This window comes from Gorilla gorilla, chromosome 8, assembly GCF_029281585.2.
Source record: "Gorilla gorilla gorilla isolate KB3781 chromosome 8, NHGRI_mGorGor1-v2.1_pri, whole genome shotgun sequence".
Taxonomy (NCBI): Eukaryota; Metazoa; Chordata; class Mammalia; order Primates; family Hominidae; genus Gorilla; species Gorilla gorilla.
Genome location: NC_073232.2, coordinates 66,576,432 through 66,596,025, shown reverse-complemented (window position 1 = coordinate 66,596,025; position 19,594 = coordinate 66,576,432). Strand labels below are relative to the sequence as shown.

At 49.8% G+C, this 19,594-nt stretch overlaps 1 protein-coding gene across 1 annotated transcript in view; it reads left to right on the top strand.

The window, feature by feature from the left end:
- The first annotated feature begins 527 nt into the window (after nucleotides 1-527).
- Nucleotides 528-19,594, top strand: part of C8H10orf71 (chromosome 8 C10orf71 homolog) — a 33,059-nt gene continuing 13,992 nt past the window's right edge. The window contains exons 1-2 of the mRNA XM_063710082.1: nucleotides 528-707; nucleotides 17,631-17,733. The gene's annotated coding sequence lies outside the window, so the exon portion shown is untranslated. The remainder of the gene's footprint in view (nucleotides 708-17,630; nucleotides 17,734-19,594) is intronic.

Below are 19,594 nucleotides of genomic sequence, written 5' to 3'. Positions count from 1 at the left end.
AGCCATTGGGAAGGCAGGCATGAGCCCACCTCAGGGTTGAAGGGAGGCCAGCCCTTCCCAGAGGTGGAGAGGGGAGCCTGGCAGAACGGGACTTGTCCACTGGTGCTTGGACTTTGCAAACAACTGGGCTTGCTGTAGCCAAGCTTACCAAGTGGACACTTACCTTGCCTCTTCCCCGATTATTTCATATCCTTCTGTAACTCTCACCCTGAGACCCAGCCTGGCCTTCCCCTAGCTGCATATTATTCTGCTCCAAAAGCACAGCAGAGGACGTCTCCTTACTCGAGGAATGCGGGCGGCGGTCGTCCAGAGCCGATGATGAAACGGGCTATTTCTGCCGCGGGACATCAGCAGGGCTCCGGGCTCTGGCTCCAAGGCACACACTCTCCCGTTTTTAATGTTTCCCTAAACAAATGTTTTCCTTCCCACCTCGGGATATTTTTATTTGACTCTAGGTGCTGGAATAGCTTTAGCAATCATTCTGGATTGAAGTTGGAATCGTGGTTAGGGTCCGGCTAAGCGGCAAGCCATTTCTCACTCCCCAAGTGATCTGTTACTCGTGGCTGATTTGGAAGTAAAAATAGCAGCTGAGGCTGTTTGTTTAATCTGACTGTTACTTGACACCACGCGGGTGTTGCAGTGCGGACTGTTTGCCTCTTCCCCACCAAGAACACCATTTGGTTTCCCCCGGCTGGGTCTCTATTTAGGTAAGCTTCGCGGACTTCCCGTGTCTGGCCGGCTTCTGGTCACTGATCTTCCTCAGGTGGGTAGGTTTGTGAGCTAGAGGAGGCTTGGGTCCTGAATCCACTCTGCTATCACCTTTGGGCAGCCTGGATAAAGAGGAAAGAAGTCTTGGCTGCTGGGCAGAGCCGGGGTTCTCTCCCATTCCCGAGGAGGCCTGAGCAGCTGGACACGCAGAGAGCGGAAGGTACAGCCCAGACACTTGTCTGGCTCCTTAGCGTGGGCAGGGAGGCTCAAGTTCATGGCGGAAGGGATGTTCCCGCTGGGCCGATGCTGTGCTGAGGAAGTAGTTCGGTGCCAGGGTGCTGTGCAGGGTGGTATGTGTGTGCCGGGAGCCCATTGGTGTTGGGGCTGAGGTTCTTGGTGTGCTGGATGGGCCTCGGGGACCACGTACCCGGAACCGTGTACATGTGTGACTTTGTCCTTAGGTGTCATCTGTCAGGGATCTCTGCTCCCACATGGCTGAGTGCACAGATGTGCCCAGGCCACTGTGCTGTCAAATGGGGGGCACCCCATGGTCCCAGGTTTTCAGCATTCAGGGCTGAGGGAGGCTGGCTTTCTTAGCTCCCCCAGCGCTGGGCCAGGCAGGGTCACACCAGCTGTAACAAAGAGAAAAACTGATGACTGAGACGTTCTGGCCTGTGGGCTCTGCGAGCATGTGTGTCCCCAAAACAAAGCCCGCCACAGGCTGCCTGTTCTTACACACCCTGGGAGGGCCCCCACCAGACTCCCACAGGGTATGCTTGACTAAGTCTAAAATTACCTCTTTTATTTTCTGGTGGAGAAGAATTGAACATTGAGAACGGCAGTGGTCAATGTGTGTGGAAAGCTAGATAGCCTTAAGAAAAATCATTGTGTAGGCCTTTCAGGTAGCTCCGTAAGTATAGGAACCTGGGGAGCAGATTAAACAGATGTGTGTAGTAAATGAGGTCCTGTTTTCCAGCATTTGAGTTCCCTTTGCAGTAGTGGCTGGTAACTCTGGTCTGTGGTCTGAGCATCTGGTTTTGTAAATAAAGTTTTATTGGCACACAGCCACACTCATTCATTTGCATATTGTCTAAGGCTGCTTCTACACTATATCAGCAGAGACCATATGGCCTGCAAAACTGAAAACGCTTACAATGTGGCCCTTTACAGAAAAAGTTTGCTGACCACTGTGTTACAAGAACACATCTTGAGATGGGTCAATTTAATACAAAAAAAAAAAAAAAAAAAAAAAAAAGCAGTGAAAGTTCTTGCTGTTAGAATAGTTTGTAAGCCAGACCCTTCAGGACCAGTGACTGGCTGGCTCCTGAGTCTCCTGCACCTTCCAGGGCCCACTTTTTAGGCCTAACTGATACAGGAAATGTCCAGTTTGCTGTCACGGTGCTGGGAGGGTTAGCTTAGCAGTAGAATCACCAGACACACAGCGTGTCCATGTGGCCTGGGCCGAGCAGGGCAGATTGTGCTTATCGGGGTGATTTATAAATAGCCTTCCCCGGGTGACCCAAGTCCAACACACATCTGCCCCTGGGTCTCTGGGAACAAGTTTGTCTGCTCTTGGATGACCAGAAGCTCACTGGGAAGGGAACAACTGTGTGCGGTGGGTAAGAAGGGGCCTGGTAGAATGCTGTGTCCTGGAGCAGAGGGGCTTAGGTCTCCTGGAACCTGGGGAGAGAAGGCTGTTCAGAGTAGACAGGAAGGCTAGAGATGGCCTTGCATCCTCCCACCTTGATTTCTTTTTGCCAGGACAGAAGTAAGTGTCTTTGTCTTTTCCTGACCCTAAGGAAGCCCTGGAGACCCTTACTGAAGAGGGGAGGCCTCATGTCTTGAAATAGCCCTATTCCTCCAGTCTCTGCCAGAAATCTCAAGAACGCAAGCCTGCTGGTGGCACCAGAACTGGGCCGTCTTCCTCATTGGCTCTTGGGATTTTACTCCATATGCCCTGGGTTACTGGAGGGAAGCAAAGGGCTTTGAGAGAAGGCCACGCTACAGGGGCACACAGGGCTGCTGCTCCCCAACAGGGCCCATCGAGGCTGGAGTGGATTTTGGTTTTATTTCCATTTGAGAGTTTAAACCTCATTTCACAAAATCCAGCCAGTCCATAGTCTTTATCTCAATCATATGCTTCATTTAGTTAATTGGAAAAATCTCAGACACCCCCTCATTTCTACTTGGTTTCCAAGGGTTGCATGGCATGAGCTAGTGGATGGGACAGAGTGGGAAGGACAAAGGATCAGTGGAGGCCTATCAAGACCCAAACATGGAGCATGTAGAGCACATGCTGATGTTCAGATGTGTCACCCCCAATTTAAGTCATTGGTATCACTCTGGAACATTCCCTGGAAGGGGCTGCCTGTGGGAAGAATACAGTGTGATTAATCCACAGCCTCCTAAAGTCAAGGGGAGGCAAGAGCAGAACTCAGCTGACCTGGGTTCTCAGGGGAAAGACTGAAGCCAGCTCAGTGCAAAGTGCATTCCCTTCTAAGCCCAGGTCAGACAGCCTGGGGAAAGTCTGACAGAAAGAAAATCCCAACAACCAATCAACCATGAATAGCTTCCTCTCCAGACTTAGGGACCTCCCTGTCTTAGATGAAGGGGAAAGGGACGTTCTTCTGGGCCATGACACATGGCAGATGGGCAGGCCTTCCTTGCGTCCTCCATTCTCTGCTTGGCCAATCACAGGGGATCCTTTGGCCCACCCCACTCTGGGCTGTCTTCCCTTGCCTCAGTTAGTCCCTTCTTTCACTACTAACCCCCTTCCCAGGTGGGCTTGAGCTACTGAGGGGCTGCAAGGATGGCTGGAGGGAAGGATTTCATCTGGGATATCTCCCACCTCAAAGCCTTCACCTGAAGCTTGAGGAGGGCAGGGGGAAGGGGAGGCTCTCCAATTTGCTTGGGAAGCCTCTGAAGGAGTTTCTGAGGCTCTCTCCCTACTCCCCACTGTGTCAGGAGGTTGGTTCCAGATCTGGCACCACTGAGCCTGCCTGTGAGGGCCAGGTCATCCCAGGTCACATTGGAGCTGCCCCTTGGCTTGCCGTGTCCCGGGTTGCCAGGCCACAGTAGCACCACCAGCTCATCCTCTCACCTGGCTGTGTCTGCCACCCTCAAAGGCAGATCAGCCGAAGACTGCAGAGGTCAAGGGGTGAGAGCTCAGGCCCCCTGGGCTACAACCACTAGATGCAAGCCATTTCTTGCCCTCAGTTTGCCCACCATTTCCTCTGTGGAAATCATTGGCTGCAGACCTCCAGTGTGCAAAGTTTTGGAGTATCTAGTCTCATTCTCAACCATCCAGCACGGTAGGTCTTGTGAGCCCCCTCACGGAGGCAGGCGCCGAGGCTTGGAGAGGTTAAGTAACTTGCCCAAAGATGCACAGTGAATAAGGGGCTTGTGATCTGAATGCAACTCCCATGTCTTGTACTCACTGCCTCCTGATACCCAGAGCTCCCAATAGATTCTCTCGAAAGGAGGCTATCCCATCACTAGAGTCAAAACCTCCCTTAGGAAAGCTGAGTATGCCTAGAGAGGTGCACAGGCTTCACCCCAGCTCCTCAGGACTTTGGGAAGTTGCCCAGGGTGCTGCAGGGATTCCACACTGCACTTGGAAGCCTGTGGCTCGGAAGGGGCAACAGGACAGGCAAATCTGGGTTCATAGGTCAGCCCTGACACTTCTCAGCAAGCCCCCTGGACCTCAGCTTTCTCCTCTGTAAAATGGGAATAATAACAGCTCCCACATTAGTCCTGTGAGCATTAACTGAGCAAATGTATGAAAAGTTCCCAGCACGTGGTAGAAATACAAGAACTGCTCTCCTCACTCCACTGTCCTATTTAGAGACTTTTTTCTTCCCACTTAAACTCCAGCTTGGGCCTATACCTTCCAGAGTCATCAAGGAGAAAGTCCTATGCCTCAGAGTTCAGCTGGTTCATGCTCACAACTCAGTGGGAGAGCAGCTGGCACCATACAGGACTGACCCCAACCCCATGGTGACCACACATGGTGACCACCTCCCCTCTTGTGCGGAAGAGGTCATGGATCTGAGCACCTTCAGCACATGGGGTGGATGGGAGGTCAAGCCTGAGTGGGAAAATGATACTCCCACCTCTGAACCAGGCTCAGGACAAGGGCAGACACGGCACAAACCACAGCCACTGACAAGCATCAGACCCGAGTTGCCCAAGAGACTATGACTTGTTAGTACATCCTCCCTGAAGCAGGGGCAACCTCCCATCACTCAAGACCCAGATCAGCTTTCTCCAGGTGCAGTCTCAGGGCCAGCAGATCTCCTGAGTCCTGAGTGGGATCAAGCACTGTTAAGCCAGCCCCCAGGGCATTCTGAAAAGCATGAAGATGCTTCCTTAAGAAGGGAAAGGGGGGCAAGGGGCTGGCACTGTTCTCAGACACAACAGGAGATGCTCCAAGGAGCCAAGTTTTTCACATCAACACAGCCATAGGTTGAAATAAACATGGTTGTTAAAGGAGCATCTTTCAGCTTTAAATTTGAAAAGGAGAACCAGGCTGGCCACATCTGAATGGCTTTCCTTGCCATGAGGAATTCCATGAAGCAGTTGGGTGCTGGTCAGCTCCTTACACTGCACTGCAGGAGCCTGTTCTCCCCTTTCCTTCCCCTGGCTGAGCCGCCTCACCCCTGCTGTGCTGGTTGGAGAAAGGACAGCAGTCATCTACCAGCTACTTTCCAGCCTCCAGCAGAGACAGGAGAAGGCCAGGCACAGCTTCAGACCTATGTGGGAGGCTTAGGAATTCCCAGGGGTGCTCTGTGTGAGGTCCCCTTCTCCTTATCCCAGATGCACACAGCTTTGTGGCTTCCAGGCCAGGGAAGATGACCTCTGCAGGACAGCCAGGTCCTACACATGCCTCCTCTAGCTTTACTAAAGCAAATGCTCCCTGGCGGGACCAGATGCAGAGAGAGATAACTGAGAATTTGCTAGGAGAGGGGTTGCTACCCACTCCTCGCCCTGCACAAATCTGTGGCAGATAGAAGACCATCTCATCTCTTGACTCTCTGCCTCACTGCATTCTGGAGATACCTGGCCCTGAATCCTGGCTCTGTTGCTCTCTGGCTGTGTGACCTTAAGTGAGTTCCTTAACCTCTCTGACCTTCAATTTCTCCACCTAAAATTCCTTTTGCGTCAGCCCTACTCAATATGCCAGTTGTTGCGCCCACTGAGTGAGGCCATGGATACAGAGTGAGGGACAGGTCGCAGGAGCGCCATCAACAGGATGGGTGCCTGGGACTGCCAGGGGGCTAACATTTGGTGACAGCTCTTCCAGCTCTGCTTCTCTGCCTGTGTCACGCAACCTCATGGCACCAGTTTACATATGGAGAACCTGGTCTATAGACGATGCGATGGACTCTGTAGAAACCCTGCCCTCCCGTAGTTCTCAGGAGTCCTGCCTGAACCTCCTCTCTCTGCCAAGGCTGGCACCCTCCAGGGCTGCTTTCAGGGGGTTCCCCTCCCCTTAGTGCCTGGCTCCCTTCCCAGGGGCTGGAGAAAGGATGGTTCCTGAGGGGATACCCCCATCCCAGCAAAAACAAATGTCTCTTCCTCCAGGAGCCCTCAAGTGGGCTTCTGTCTAGACAAGGCTCTCCAAGGTGGAATCTGGTCATAGGTTACAGTTGTCCCTTCACCACCCACTTCCTGATCCATAAGGGGTTTCCACAAGCATCAAGCTGCTGGGTCTGCCTTTCCATTTGCCCCAAGGTCACCAAAGTGAGACTGAGGCTCACACAAGTTAAGTGGCCAAGTTAAGTGGCAAGTCCTAAAGCTGTCTGATTCTGAAGCTCTTAACTGGAGAGTTATGTGCCCCAGTAAGTAAGGGCCAGGGCAGGGTTTCAAGTTCTTTGCACCCCATGCTATGGAATCCCAGGTGTCATGGGGTATGGGGAATAGAAGGACATCTTATGGCCATAGGTCTCAAGATGAGCTCTAAGGAGACCTGTGGGTAAGAACCAGGAGTATGGAGGCTGCAAGGTAGCCAGGGGCAGGTGGGTCCCCAAAGGCACAGTGTGGTGCTGAGCAGAGACTTTTAACCTGTAGCTGGCATTCTAGAAGCTGCTAGAGGAGGCTGTCTAAAGACAGGTGAAAGGGACCACTTCTCTGGCAGCCCCAGGTTCCAGCCCCACACCACCAGGTATTAAATTCTGCGCTACACACGTTTCTCCTCTGTAAAGAACAAGAGTAACTCCTGTGTAATGAGGCTGTTGTGAATACTAATTAAATAATAAATATTAATAATACTAGGTTATAAAGTACCTTTATACCAGGTGCTCATTACCCACTCAGTGGTTAAGAGAAATTTCTCTCACCTACTCATTCACTCACTTGTTTAGCAAATAAAAGGCCCCATGCTAGGCATAGGCACTGTGTGGAGACTGGAAACTTAAGCTAGAGCAGTAAGGCAAGGCCCAGCCCATGGACCTGCCACCAGGGGGTGGGGTCTCCTCCCCTCCCCAAGTGAATCTGATCAGTCACTGTGTTTGGGCCTTGGGTCTCCAATTCTCCATCCAGATGAAAATCTAGCATTACCAGAAACAGGGTACCCATAAGTTGGGCATAATTAGGGATGCCTAAAATTTCTGGTCTCAGAGAGTTTTTTTTAAATCACTATAGATCATAAGTCATTACTGAGTCCTGAAATCACTAAGTTGTGAAGAGGTTTTTTAAATGAACGAATAGATTAGATTAGGATGGAGCAGTACATATAAGAAGGGTAAGCTTTGCTTTGTCTGGTTTTCCATGATACATATGTCTCCAAGCATGTTCTGTGCCATGATGTAAATGCATTTCTTACTACATGTAGAGGAGAAACCTCTGCTCTGTGGAGACACGGAGAGGAGGACATGTATGCCATTCGCTCTCTCCCTGTTGACCCTGACCTCCCTGAGGCACGGGGCTACAATAGTCAGGGCTTTCTGAACCTCCTTCTAGTCCAGGCATCCTCCCTGCTGTGGTGGGGATCCAGGACCTGGTGGTTTGGCTGACTCCAGCATCAAGAGACTCTCAAGCAGTGCCTGCCACAGGGACCGATTCCATGAAAATTCCTGTGTCCAGCATGGGGAGCAACCTTGGGAGTGGGCAGTCCCAGGGGTGGGCACAGCTGGGCTGATTTTTATTATCCCTTTTTTCCAGGTGTAGCAGTTAAGTGACACCCATGACAACAGCACTTTAGAGCTGGGTCTCCGCTCTTCGCACTGCTGGTACTGCCTATTTGATGACTCTCATGTCAGGTCCTGCCATTTCCAGAATCCAGGGCAAGATATTCCTAGGAAATGTGGAGGGGAAGAGCAAGTGAATACATGAATGAGTGAAGGCAGGAAGAGCCTGGTGCTGGGCTAGTGCTCCCTCCCTGATTTTCTAACAGCAGTTCTCAGCCAGGGGTGATTTTGGCCAGAGACTTGGGCAGTGCCAGTGATGTGGGGACTTAGAAAGTCTATTGGGAGCACCTGTGCCAGGTGCATGGCGTGGGGTCCACTTGCAGATGAGAAAGGCTCTCACATGCCATGTCCCTCAAGCACGGTTGTACTCAGCAACCATGGCTAAAGGGCAGAGAGCAGCACGAGGACCTGTGCCCAGATTCCAGGGGGACCCACCATTCACATGGCCCCAGAGCTCCTGAAGGAGCCATGTGTCCCTTCTCCAGCAGCTGGCCTGGCAGTGGGGGTGGCCCTGCAGTTTGGGTTGGGTGCAACAAGGAGGTGCAAGGGTAAGAAGGATGAGTAGCAGAACCATGGCTGCCAGGCTGACCCTGCTTTCTCCCAAAATCTCTGCCTCTCAGGCAACTCCCCTGGGCAGTGGAGCAGGACTGGCACTCACCCAACCCTGGGAGAGGAAGACAGGGTGAACAGAGTTGTTTGGGATCACATGCTCTCCCTTCCACATCTTTCCTGCTCCTACTTTTACCTGTGATGCCAGCATGGCTGCTCCTATAAAGCACCTCTGAGCTCACAAGGAGACGCCAAGGGCACCTCTGAGCTCGCCAGGAGAAGCCAAGGGCACCTCTGAGCTCACGAGGAGAAGCCAAGGGCTCTTTACTTAGGGAGCATCTGTCTGCTGAGGCTGGGCCCCTTGAGGTCTGCAGAGAACACCTGAGAGAGTGTCGTGGAGCAGCTGGCAGTGCCAGGCCTGAGCTCCTTCCTAGTGGAAGGGACTGTCCAGAGACGGTGTCTGGCTGAGTCCAGCCCATCTGGCCACCAGGAGTTCCAAGGAGTGATCCTCCATAATGCTCCACCTCCAGAAGCGGTCAGAAACTGCGCAAAGAGGTGCTGCTGACAGCTCGCAGGTTAGCCTTTGTGGAGTGAGACTCTACCGAAGTTTAAGCAGTGCGAGCTCCGGAGCCTGCTGGGATGCAGAGGCACACCAGAGCCCCCTGCACCCCGCAAGGCCCATTGAGCACACCTCGTCCCAACTCTGCCTGGGATGTCAGGGAAGCAGCAAGAAATTAGCCAGTGCTACAAATCCGGTGCTTTTTGCCCCAGAGAGCTGGTTATTAAACATCGCTTGGCCTGCCCTGGTCATCAGGGAACAGGAACCAGGAGGGGACAGGTTTGTGGGAGACTGCTTGAACCCAGCCCCATTCTCCTCCTCTCTTCTTTTCTCCTGTGACTTCTCATTTCTCCTGCCATAAGGGTCCCTCCCTGGGTCTGTGATGCCAGGTATTGGTCACCCTCATGTCCTGGGTTAGACCAAGCCCGGCCTTCCCTGTGCCTTGTTCCCTGGCCTCTAACTGTAGGCACAGCCCTGGGTCTGAGCAGCACTTGGAAGCTTCTGGGGAATGACCCATCCAGACATGGCAGACTGGCTACCCAGGCCAGAAGTCAGCTTCAGGCTGGGCTGAGCTCACAGAGAAAGCATCACTCCTCCAGTCTCTCCCCAGAGGGCAGCAGCCCCTGCCACCCCCTGCTTATATCCAGTTCTGTGGGTTTGACAAGCCCAGGCAAGCTGGTTTCTTCAACCACAACCCCTGGGGCATCCTGGACTTCTGCCTGCTACAAGATTTAGAGGCTCCTGCACATGTAATGTGGTTGTAGAAGATTCAGACTCCCACCAGGCCAACACTGCCATCATGGCACCCAACCACATCATGTTCCTGGGGCTGGCCAAAGCCAAACTTGTTCTCTCCCAGGGCACAGTGGCCTCAGAGTCAGTTTGAGAGCCTTTGGCTTTCCCAGTCTATAACCTGAGTTTGGGTCCAGTCAAGCCAGGCCAGGCTGCAGGCTGACACCCCTCTCCCATGTGCCAAATATCAGGCTAGTGGAGCCAAAATGGCCAGACTGGATGCACAATGACCCTTATGCATATCAAATCTCTGCTTTACACACATAAGAGGCACTGCCCAGTGGAAGCCAGTCTAAGGCAATCAGAGGTAATTGTGCTTTTACAAAGCAGTAACTTCCCAGGATCCATCCAGTTACGTGAGGAGAGGGCCCAGGTCAGCCCTGCACATGGCTATATCTCCAGCACCAAAACTGGTGACATGAAGCAGGTGTTCAATAAGTAGTTGTTGAATGGATCGATACATAAATGAGCTTCAAGTCATGCTTACAAGATCTTACGCTTTCTTCTAGGAGTCTAAGTGAACTTATAATTTCTGATTTCCAAAAGTAAAAGGGGTTACAAAGACACAGCGAGCCCCACATGGGAGATGCTGAGGAGGCATCAACCTGGGGCCAGAGAGCAGGGCACAAAGGCCGAGGACTGGGGAGGCCCTGCTCAGCACTCCCAGGCCTTAAGCAAGGGACCAGCGACTGACCTAGCCAGTCACAGCTCAGTTTCATCAGCTGTAAGATGATGAGGGGAGCCTATCATGCCAAGTGTTATCAAGGAATAAGTGAGCACGGGCAGGTGCAGGGGTTGACCTGCTGCTTCACAGACACTCAACACGTGTCTGCTGCCCTCACCTGAAGGACTTCAACTGAGGAAGTAAATTTTGCCATTTCACTGTTGGCTGCTATGTGCTGAATGTGTGTGCTCTAAAATTCACTGAGATTACCCCAGTGGAATGGTATTAGGAGGTGGGGCCTATGGGAAGTAATTAGGTCATGAGGGTGAGTCCCCTGTGATAGGATCAGTGCCCTTATAAGAAGAGACACAAAAGGGCTTGCTAATACATGTGCACACTCACTCTCTCTCTCTCTGCTGTATGAGAATACAACAAGCAAGTGTCCATTTACAATCCAGGAAGAGGGCCCTCACCAGAAACCAGGTCTGCCAGTGCCTTGATCTTGGACTTTCCAGCCTCCAGAACTGTGAGGAGTAAATGTCGATTTTAAGTCTCCTAGCCTATGATATTTTAGTTCAAGCTAAGACATTCTCCTCATAAAGCATAGACCATAGACAAGGACATTCCCCTCTAAAGCAAGAGGGCTGTTAGAATTGCACAGAGAGGTCGAGAGCTTGGCCCAAAACTGACCAGCAAGGCACCCTGTGGCGTGGGGTGGTGGAGGCTGTGTGTGCTGTGCATCTGTGGATGGAGGACCATCTGTGAGCAGGGCTCCAGGCTGTGCATAGACAGGGAGGAATTGTCACACTTCACTCCACTGAACTGCTCGTCAGACATGCCTGAGTCGATGGCTCAGAAAACCAACCCAGAAAGAAGAGCAAGAGGAATCAATTCCAATTTGTTAGAGCCTTCTGGGTGTGATAAAGCCAACCCCTGCCATCTCCACTGTCTTCCTGTTTCCCCTTCTCTAAGAAGTGAAAGCACCATTCAATTAAGGTAATTAAATTCACCCGAAGATCTTGGGCTCAAAAACCACACTACCGGCAAGTGGTCAAACCCAGCAACAAAGCAAACCCCAGTGGCTTCCTGTGGAAAGACGGGCAGGGATGAGGAGGAAAATGGAACATATCTTCAGCAGCTCAGGGGTGCACCTTGGGCCTGCAGGGGAGCCCCCAGCTCTGCAGAGCCCAGCTGCCTGAGCCTCCCGCAGCACCAGAGCCCTCCCCAAACAGGAAGGACTCATGTTTACAGGCTGAATCAAAAGTTTCACTTCTGTGGATGTCTGGGAGAACTCAGCTGAGAAGATCCTTAGTACATGACGTGAAAGTGAAATGAAACCCTCGTTTTCTCCCCCAGAGACACCAATTCTCCCATGAACTCCAGCCCATGAGCCATAAGTGGGGCTGGCAACACCTCCCAGGACACGCCTAAAGAAGCCTGAGTCCACAGGCCGGAGGTTCAGGGTTTCCTCCTGGAGAAAGCAGAAGGTGGTAAGGTGGTGAGCCCAGGCTGACTCATCCCCAGTTCTTCCCTGTCTTTACATGCTGTGTGACACTGAGCAACATCCTGCACCTCTCTGTGCCTTTGTTTCTCAACCTAGGAGATGGTGACAAGGCCACTCAACCTGCCTCAGAGGAGTCATGAGAATCAAACAAGATCACGGATGCTGAAATGTGTCATGAACTACAGGGTGATGCATACACATGAGCCGTGACTGTCACTGTGTCATCCCAGTATTGACTCACTGCATTGGCTTCCTCTGATTGTGATCCACTTTGAGTGCTAAAAGTTGGTGAGACCCTCAGGTAGCCAGATGATGATGATGGTGATGATGATGATGATGATGATGAAGAAGAGGAGGAGGAAGTCGTCGTCCAGTGGAATTTGAATTTCAGATAATGAATAATTTTGTTAGTATGAGTGTATCCCACATATTGCGTGGGATACACTTACACTAAAAAAGTATTTATTGTTTATTTGAAATTCACATTTCACTCAGTGTCCTGTATTTTTAATTTGCTCAATCTAGCAGCCCGACCATGCCAGACCACCAACTGTTCCCTCTGTGCAGTGTCCCCAGGACCACCAAGACCCGGCCCCAAGCCCACTCTGTCACTCACCAGCTGTGAGACATGGAATATCTGGGTCCTCCCTCTGAGGGCGCTTTGTCTCTCCTCATGGGTGATTGTGGTCCCTGAGTTGGGACCTCCAGCGTCACCAAGTGGGGCTCTGGTCCTGTGGACCTGACAAGCTCCTCAGTTATGTGGGGGACACCTGCAATAGGGCTTGGCATGTAGGAGTTGTGAGTCTTCTCCCCTACACTTCCCGTCCTTACAACCTGGGACACATGAGGGTCTGGGATAGATCAGCGGAAGTTGGACTGCATGACCTTCTCAGGCCTGGGTTGGCTGCCAGCCAGGAGCCCCGAGGAAGACAAGGGCAACATGGACCTCTGTCCCTTTGCACACTGCAGTAAACCTCTGTCATCACATCCCAGGATCCAAGAAGTACACTCAACAACCAGAGCTGAAAACATTTCCCAGTGAGCAGGGTGCACCAGGCACCCTGTAGGTAAAAGATGAACCAAGCCAGGGACCTCACACCAAGGATCTCAAAGTCTAGTGGGAGAGATAGATTCACCGCAGCGCAGGAAGAATAAAGCAATGTAAGTGATAAAAAGGGAAGAAAAGATTCTACGAGGAACAGAACAGAGGAGGAAGTTGTCAGCAGTTGTGGCCGAGGACAGAAGAGACATTCCAGGCAGAGGGACTACTACTTGAAGGATCTAGTCCAGGACACATGGGTCCTGCCCCTCCCTGGCACAGGGCACCACAGGCCTGGAGGAAGGAGGGTGTGGGAGCAGGCAGAGCTCCCCTGCCAAGAGGGACTTGAGGGTCTGCATAGGCATTTGTAAAGGATTAGGAGGGGGAGAGAATTGTATCCGCAAAAAGCAGCACATCCCAGTCAATAATAACAGCATCATGAGGCATGGCATGGAAAAAAAGCATCATGTGAGAAAACATTTTGGAAGAGTTAGAATTTAGCAATGACTGTGCAAAGGGTATTTCGGTGCTTATCTCAAGGAAAAGCTGATTCATGGGGATACATGTTCAGATTGAGTTTGTTTGATGTAGTCTGATTCAAAAAGATGACCCTACAATAAGGAGAAGAAAATACACATCCTTGAGTGTAATTCTCAGGGCTCCAAGGCTACAGGGCACTACCAGTTCACCCATGCACATATTCACAGTGGGCATGGCAGACCCTTCGCTCTTCTCCAGGGGCTCAAATGGAGAGTCCATTTTTAAATTCCTGCCCAGGGATCCTGTTTCCCCTAGTGTGCTCTGGTGTTTTGCAGAACCTTCTCCATCTGATGCAAGTTTGGCCTGGGTCAGTGGAGGAAGTGCTGGAGGTCTGCAGAACATGGCGCTGTTGAGTCCTGCACAATTGCCTGGAGGCAGAGGGCAAAGCCAGCATTTCATCCACTGACCCTATAATTTAGATAACGCATCACTTAATGACCATTCACACTGTGGCTGTAAACAGAGCCCCAGGTAATGTACTCAACAAAAGTTTGCTGGATGCTGGCCCTCCAGAAGGCATCAAAGCCACTCCCCAACTTAGAGCACTGAGAGCAGTGTGAGAGACCAACTGGGAAATGGCGAAGTCACGATGAAGTCTCTTTTCATCTCCCCCTGATAGAAACGCAATCCAGACATACACAGTACATGCCACGCTGCTGAGGGACAACTTCCCTGGAGCCAGCTTGTCAACAGTCTCTAAGAACAATCCCGTCCACCTGCTTCCATCTCTTACCATGGGGGGAATTTTAAATATTTGAGGGGTTTTGAATCAAAAAGTAAATAAAATCCACTTGGATTCAAATTCACTAATTTGAAATTTGTGATAATTCTGTGATTATAGGATTATAATTGACTGTCAATAAAATAAGTTCTGCTAAGCCTGTCAAAAGTGTGAGTAATATCATGACAGGTGGAAGGGTTTTCTCATTTATTTAACAGATATTGCTTGCACTGTGCGCTATGCTGCATGAAAAAGAAACAGACATGGACCCCGCCACCAATAAACACTCAGGCTAGCAGGAGGGACAAACATTTAACAACAAATCACCCAGTTAAATGCTTAATTATAATTATGGTAAGTGCTGCAAAATGATGGGTATAGCCCATGATAAAGGGATGTAACGGGCAGCCTTGGAATAGCCTGAAGAAGCTGCATCATCAAAGGGACATGTGAACTGGGCTCTGAAGCACATGTTGGAGTTAACCCGGTAATGATGAAAGGATGGAAGTAAAAAAGTCCAGGCAGAGGGAACACCATGAGCAGAGGCCCTGAGGCAGGAAGTAGGGTGGCATGAAGCTGGACAAGGACCAGGTTGGTTGGAAAGCCAAGCATGAGGGGAAAGATGGTGCAAGGTGTGTTTGGAAAGAGAGGATCTGTGTTAAGGAGATTGATCTTCATTCCTTAAAACTGGAAAGCCATCGAGAGATTCTAAGCAAAATGTTGATATGAACAAGTTTGAGTGTTGAAAGCAGCCTCTTGGTGCAGGGCAGGAATGGGCTGCTGCAGTGGCCCAAGGATTTGAGAGAGCAGCTTGGTCCACACAGTGACCGTGGAGATGGAGACTGGTGTGTAAGGAAGAGACCTTCAGAGATGAAACTCATGGGAACTAGGAAATGGATGTCAAAGGGAAAGGCACTGGGAGGAGGAGGAGGAGGAAGTCGAAGGTGACGTCAGGTTTCTGAGGTCCCCAGGGAGAAAGCTGGCTTGCAGAAGGCTCATGGACTCTGCTTTAAACATGTGGGTTGGAAGGGCTGTGAGACAGGGGCACCGAGTTGCCTGGTGGGTGGGTGGAGGCGTGGACTGCAGCCAGGCAAATGGCCTGGCCTGGATGCTGCCTCAGTGTGTGGATGTTTGCGGGGACCATGGTGTGGGGACAATCGCCTGCGTGGTGACTGTAGAGTGAGAAGAGAAGAGGCTCCAGGGCTGGGAGCAGAGGAAATCCAGCAGTCAAGGAGAGGAAGAGACTAAACATCCAGACAGGGAGGGGAGAAGGAAAGGTCAAAGTGAAAGAGTATCTTAAGTAGACAATGGCCACGAGTCTAGATTGCGGCCTAGAAGTTCAGTCAGATAAGGAGCAAAAATGCCATCAGAACATCCATCAGGAAGGAGTGGGGGCCAGACATTAAAGGCCGAGTGAAATGGGTAAAGAAATAATGGAGGTAGGGGGGAGATATGAAGCATTTAAGAGAACAGTCTTTGAAGGCCACAGACTTAAATAGGAACTGACCAGGTCATAATTAAATATCGATGTTTATTTCTATGCATTCATGACCAGGTTCCAAGATCTTGTTTAAAACATGGCCCTGCCATGTGCACTGTATCCTCCTTCATGCTGCCTGAAGGGAACACACCTTTTCACTGGCAAAGTGCTCTATGAGCAAGAATTTTCACCAGTTCAGAGTGGCTTCCTTCAAATGGTTCAAAGTGGTAAGCAAGAGAGTTTTTTCACTGGCATCTGGAAAATTCATGCCAGCAGCAATGTCAGTGAGTCCATGAGGCAACTGCCTAGGGGGAAAGCCCAAGCACAGGGTGAGGGGTGCCCTAACCATTCACAAAATAAATGCCATTATGTCGTTCTGCACCTCCGTCTCATCCATGTGTGGCACCAGATGGGTTTCATCCTCATCCCTAAGTCAGATCTCAGTGGAGCTGTGGCCAGGGGAGTGGCCTTATTATTTAGAGATGCAAATGGACTGATCTGAATTTTTTGGAAGGCCATAAGACCCAAGGCCAGGAGTCTTTCTCAACAAAATTCCTATTATCTTTTCCCTTCTTTTCTGTGCCTCAGTTTGCCCTCCAGGAAAAAAATCAGAATAAAGATAACCCAATTCAGAGCATTACCACAAACAGTGACTGAGCTTCCATTTATTGAGTTCAGTATACAAGACTCCCTTCCTTGGTTCAAGGAACTTCCTTTCTAGTGAGGAGGGAAAGCAGCGATCATCAGTTCCTGAAACATATGGGTCACGATGTATGAAGTGACAACAGAGCTGAGCTATGGGAAAAGTAAACCCAGTATGCTTTGGGAACACGAAGGAGGCCCATCTAAGCCAGCCTGGGGAGTCAGGGATGGGGCCTCGCCGTATGGTGGTAGACACAGAGCACCTCTGTGATTCTCCAAAGAAATAGACACCACAAATTCAAGCAATTATGATTATTAATATTATTAATAAACTACCTTGAACTAGATTAATATCCAGGAGCTATAAGCTGGGAAAGGTCTTATGGAAACCCCAAAGGTCTGCATTTAAAATGTGCAGAGTGGATTTATTTTAATTAGTTCACTCTTCATTCTGAGCATTCTGAATATCCTCCTGGGCAGCTTTTTGGTTCTTTTAGCTGTCAGAAGACTCAAGCCTCCTGCCAACAATGAATCTAACACTGTGCTGCCACTTGCTGAGTGGACTTGACTTTCACTGCTCCAGTTCTCTTTGCTGCAAAACCCAGTTCAGTGGGAAAAGGGCCTTGAGTCAGATTTTATTTGCAAAAAAATAATTCACAACTGGGTCAATCATATTAGAAAACTGAAAGGCTTAAAAGAGGTTTCTAAAAATGTCTTGGGCCATGGACAAATTAATGGATATTAGAAGGGATATAAATTGACCTTATGGTCAAATATGCCTATTTTTGGAACTTTGTTGAGCTCAAGTATGGATTGTTTTTCATTTTTGAAGGCCAACTACATCATTGTATAACTGACATTTAAAGATACTTTGGGTCAGGCATGACGGTTCACCCCTGTAATCCCAGAACTTTGGGAGGCCAAGGCAGGCAGATCACTTGAGGTCAGGAGTTCGAGACCAGCCTGGCCAATATGGTGAAACCCCATCTCTACCAAAAATACAAAACTTAGCTGGGCATAGTGGTGCACACCTGTAATCCCAGCTACTTGGGTGGCTGAGGAAGGAGAATTGCTTGAACCCAGGAGGCAGATGTTGCAATGGGCCAAGATCACACCACTGCACTCCAACCTGGGCAATAGAGCAAGACCCTGTCTCAAAAAATATAAAAGACACTTTTTCCAATGAACTTGCGCTTGGCCCTTTGGTCAGTTGGGTTCCACTGAAATTATTTTTCTTCTTTCCAGATGGGCAGTGATGACACCAAATATAAGCATAAAAAGACGTTTTAAAACTACAGATCCTGAAACCCAGCACGGCAGACACCTGCAGCTTCCAGTGCTGTAACAGGTATGGAACTAATCTAAGAGTAGGCATCTAGAAACACCTTCTGTTTTTGGCCATTATGCTGAAAGGTACCATGGGGGCTGGGGGTGGGGGGAGAATGAGGTCAAGTCTCTGACTTTCCATCTGACCCCAGGTATATCAAATCAGAACTGAAGAAATTATCTGAATAAAGCTAGCAACGTGGGGAGGGAGTCTCTCTTTTTCCTGAGGCAGAAGTAATGTGGTTATTTTCTGAATGCTCTGAAGATCAATGAACATCCTTCACCACTGTTTAGAATGAGGATATAAACCCAGGATCAGGTAGGGTTCTTCAGCCACAAGCAACAGAAGCAGAAACTCAACAAATGAGGCAGAAATTCATATGTATTAAAAGAAAAATGGAGTTCTTGTAGCCTCAAGGTGACGGCTAAAGTTCCAGGCCAGGAAATGTCAGGGGCCAGGCATGTCCCAGAGCGTAGTGAAAGCTCTACCACCAGCAAGGAAGCCTGAGCACACTTCCGTCCTTGTGTAGCTCCAGGAGAATTGCTACAGTCCATGGGCCTGCCCTCGGTCTCACACCTGCTCTTGGCCCTCGGGAGCCTCTGCAGGCACCTTGACTTTCAGCCCCACCAAGACTGAAAACCAAGGGGAGAGGAAATTTCCCACAAGGTATCAAGTGCTTTTTCTCAGAGGATGCAAGCTGAGCATTCAAAAAACAAATAGTGAATACCTACTAATACGAGGGTGTGTTTAATTGGGTAGAGACTGCTTGGTTGACTCTATCTAAGCTTCTAAATTTAGGTCTCCAACTAACCGATTTTCATCTTAATGAAAACTATCTTATTTTCATTCAAAGTGTAGAAACCCCCAATATTACTGAGTTCAGCCATTGCCACGATCGGAATCCCAGCATTTAGGACATCAGGAGACTCCTCACCATTTTGACAGGATCTCAGGATACAGAAAACCTGACTCATAGTGGTCAAAGCCACTCAGGTTCCATCAAACCCCACACCAGCCTCAATAACATAAATTCAAGTGGGATGGTGCTGCCATGGGCTCATGGCTTAGCAGTGCTGGCCAGGACCTGGGCTCCTCACCTGTCCACACTGCCATCCTCTGCAGATTGGCCTTCAGTGGCCATTGCTTGTCTCTCAGGGCTGCAAAGTGAATTCAATATTATGGTTGAATCATGCACCCCCTAAAAAAAATTGTAACTCTCATTACCTCAGAGTATGACCTTTTGGAAATAAGGCTGTTACAGACGTATTGTACTTAAAGACGAGGTTATTAAGGTGGGCCCTAATCCAGTATGACTGGTGTCCTTATGAAAAGGGAAAATTTGGGCAGAGCGCAGTGGCTTATGACTATAATCCCAACACTTTGGGAGGCCAAGGTGGACAGATTACTTGAGCCTGGGAGTTCAAGACAAGCCAAAGCAACATGGTGAAACTCCATTTATACAAAAAATAGAAAAATTAGCCAGGTATGGTGTAATGCACCTGTAATCCCAGCTACTTGGTAGGCCAAGGTGGGAAGATCACCTGAGTCCAAAAGATTGAGGCTTCAGTAAGCTATGATTACGCCACTACACTCCAGCCTGGGTGACAGAATGAAAAAAAATTTTTTAATAATTGGAAAATTTTAAAAGGTTTTAAAAAGGAAAAATGTGGACAGAGAGACAAGCATAGAGGGAAGATGATGTGAAGACACAGGGAGAAGTCGGGTGTCCTCAAGCCAATGAGAAAGGCTAGGATCGATTCTTCCTTACAGCCCTTAAAAGGAACCAACCTTGTGACACCTCAATTTTGGACTTCTAGCCTCCAGAACTGTGCGGCAATACATTTTCAATGTTTGAGCCATCATTTGTTACGGCAGCCCCAGC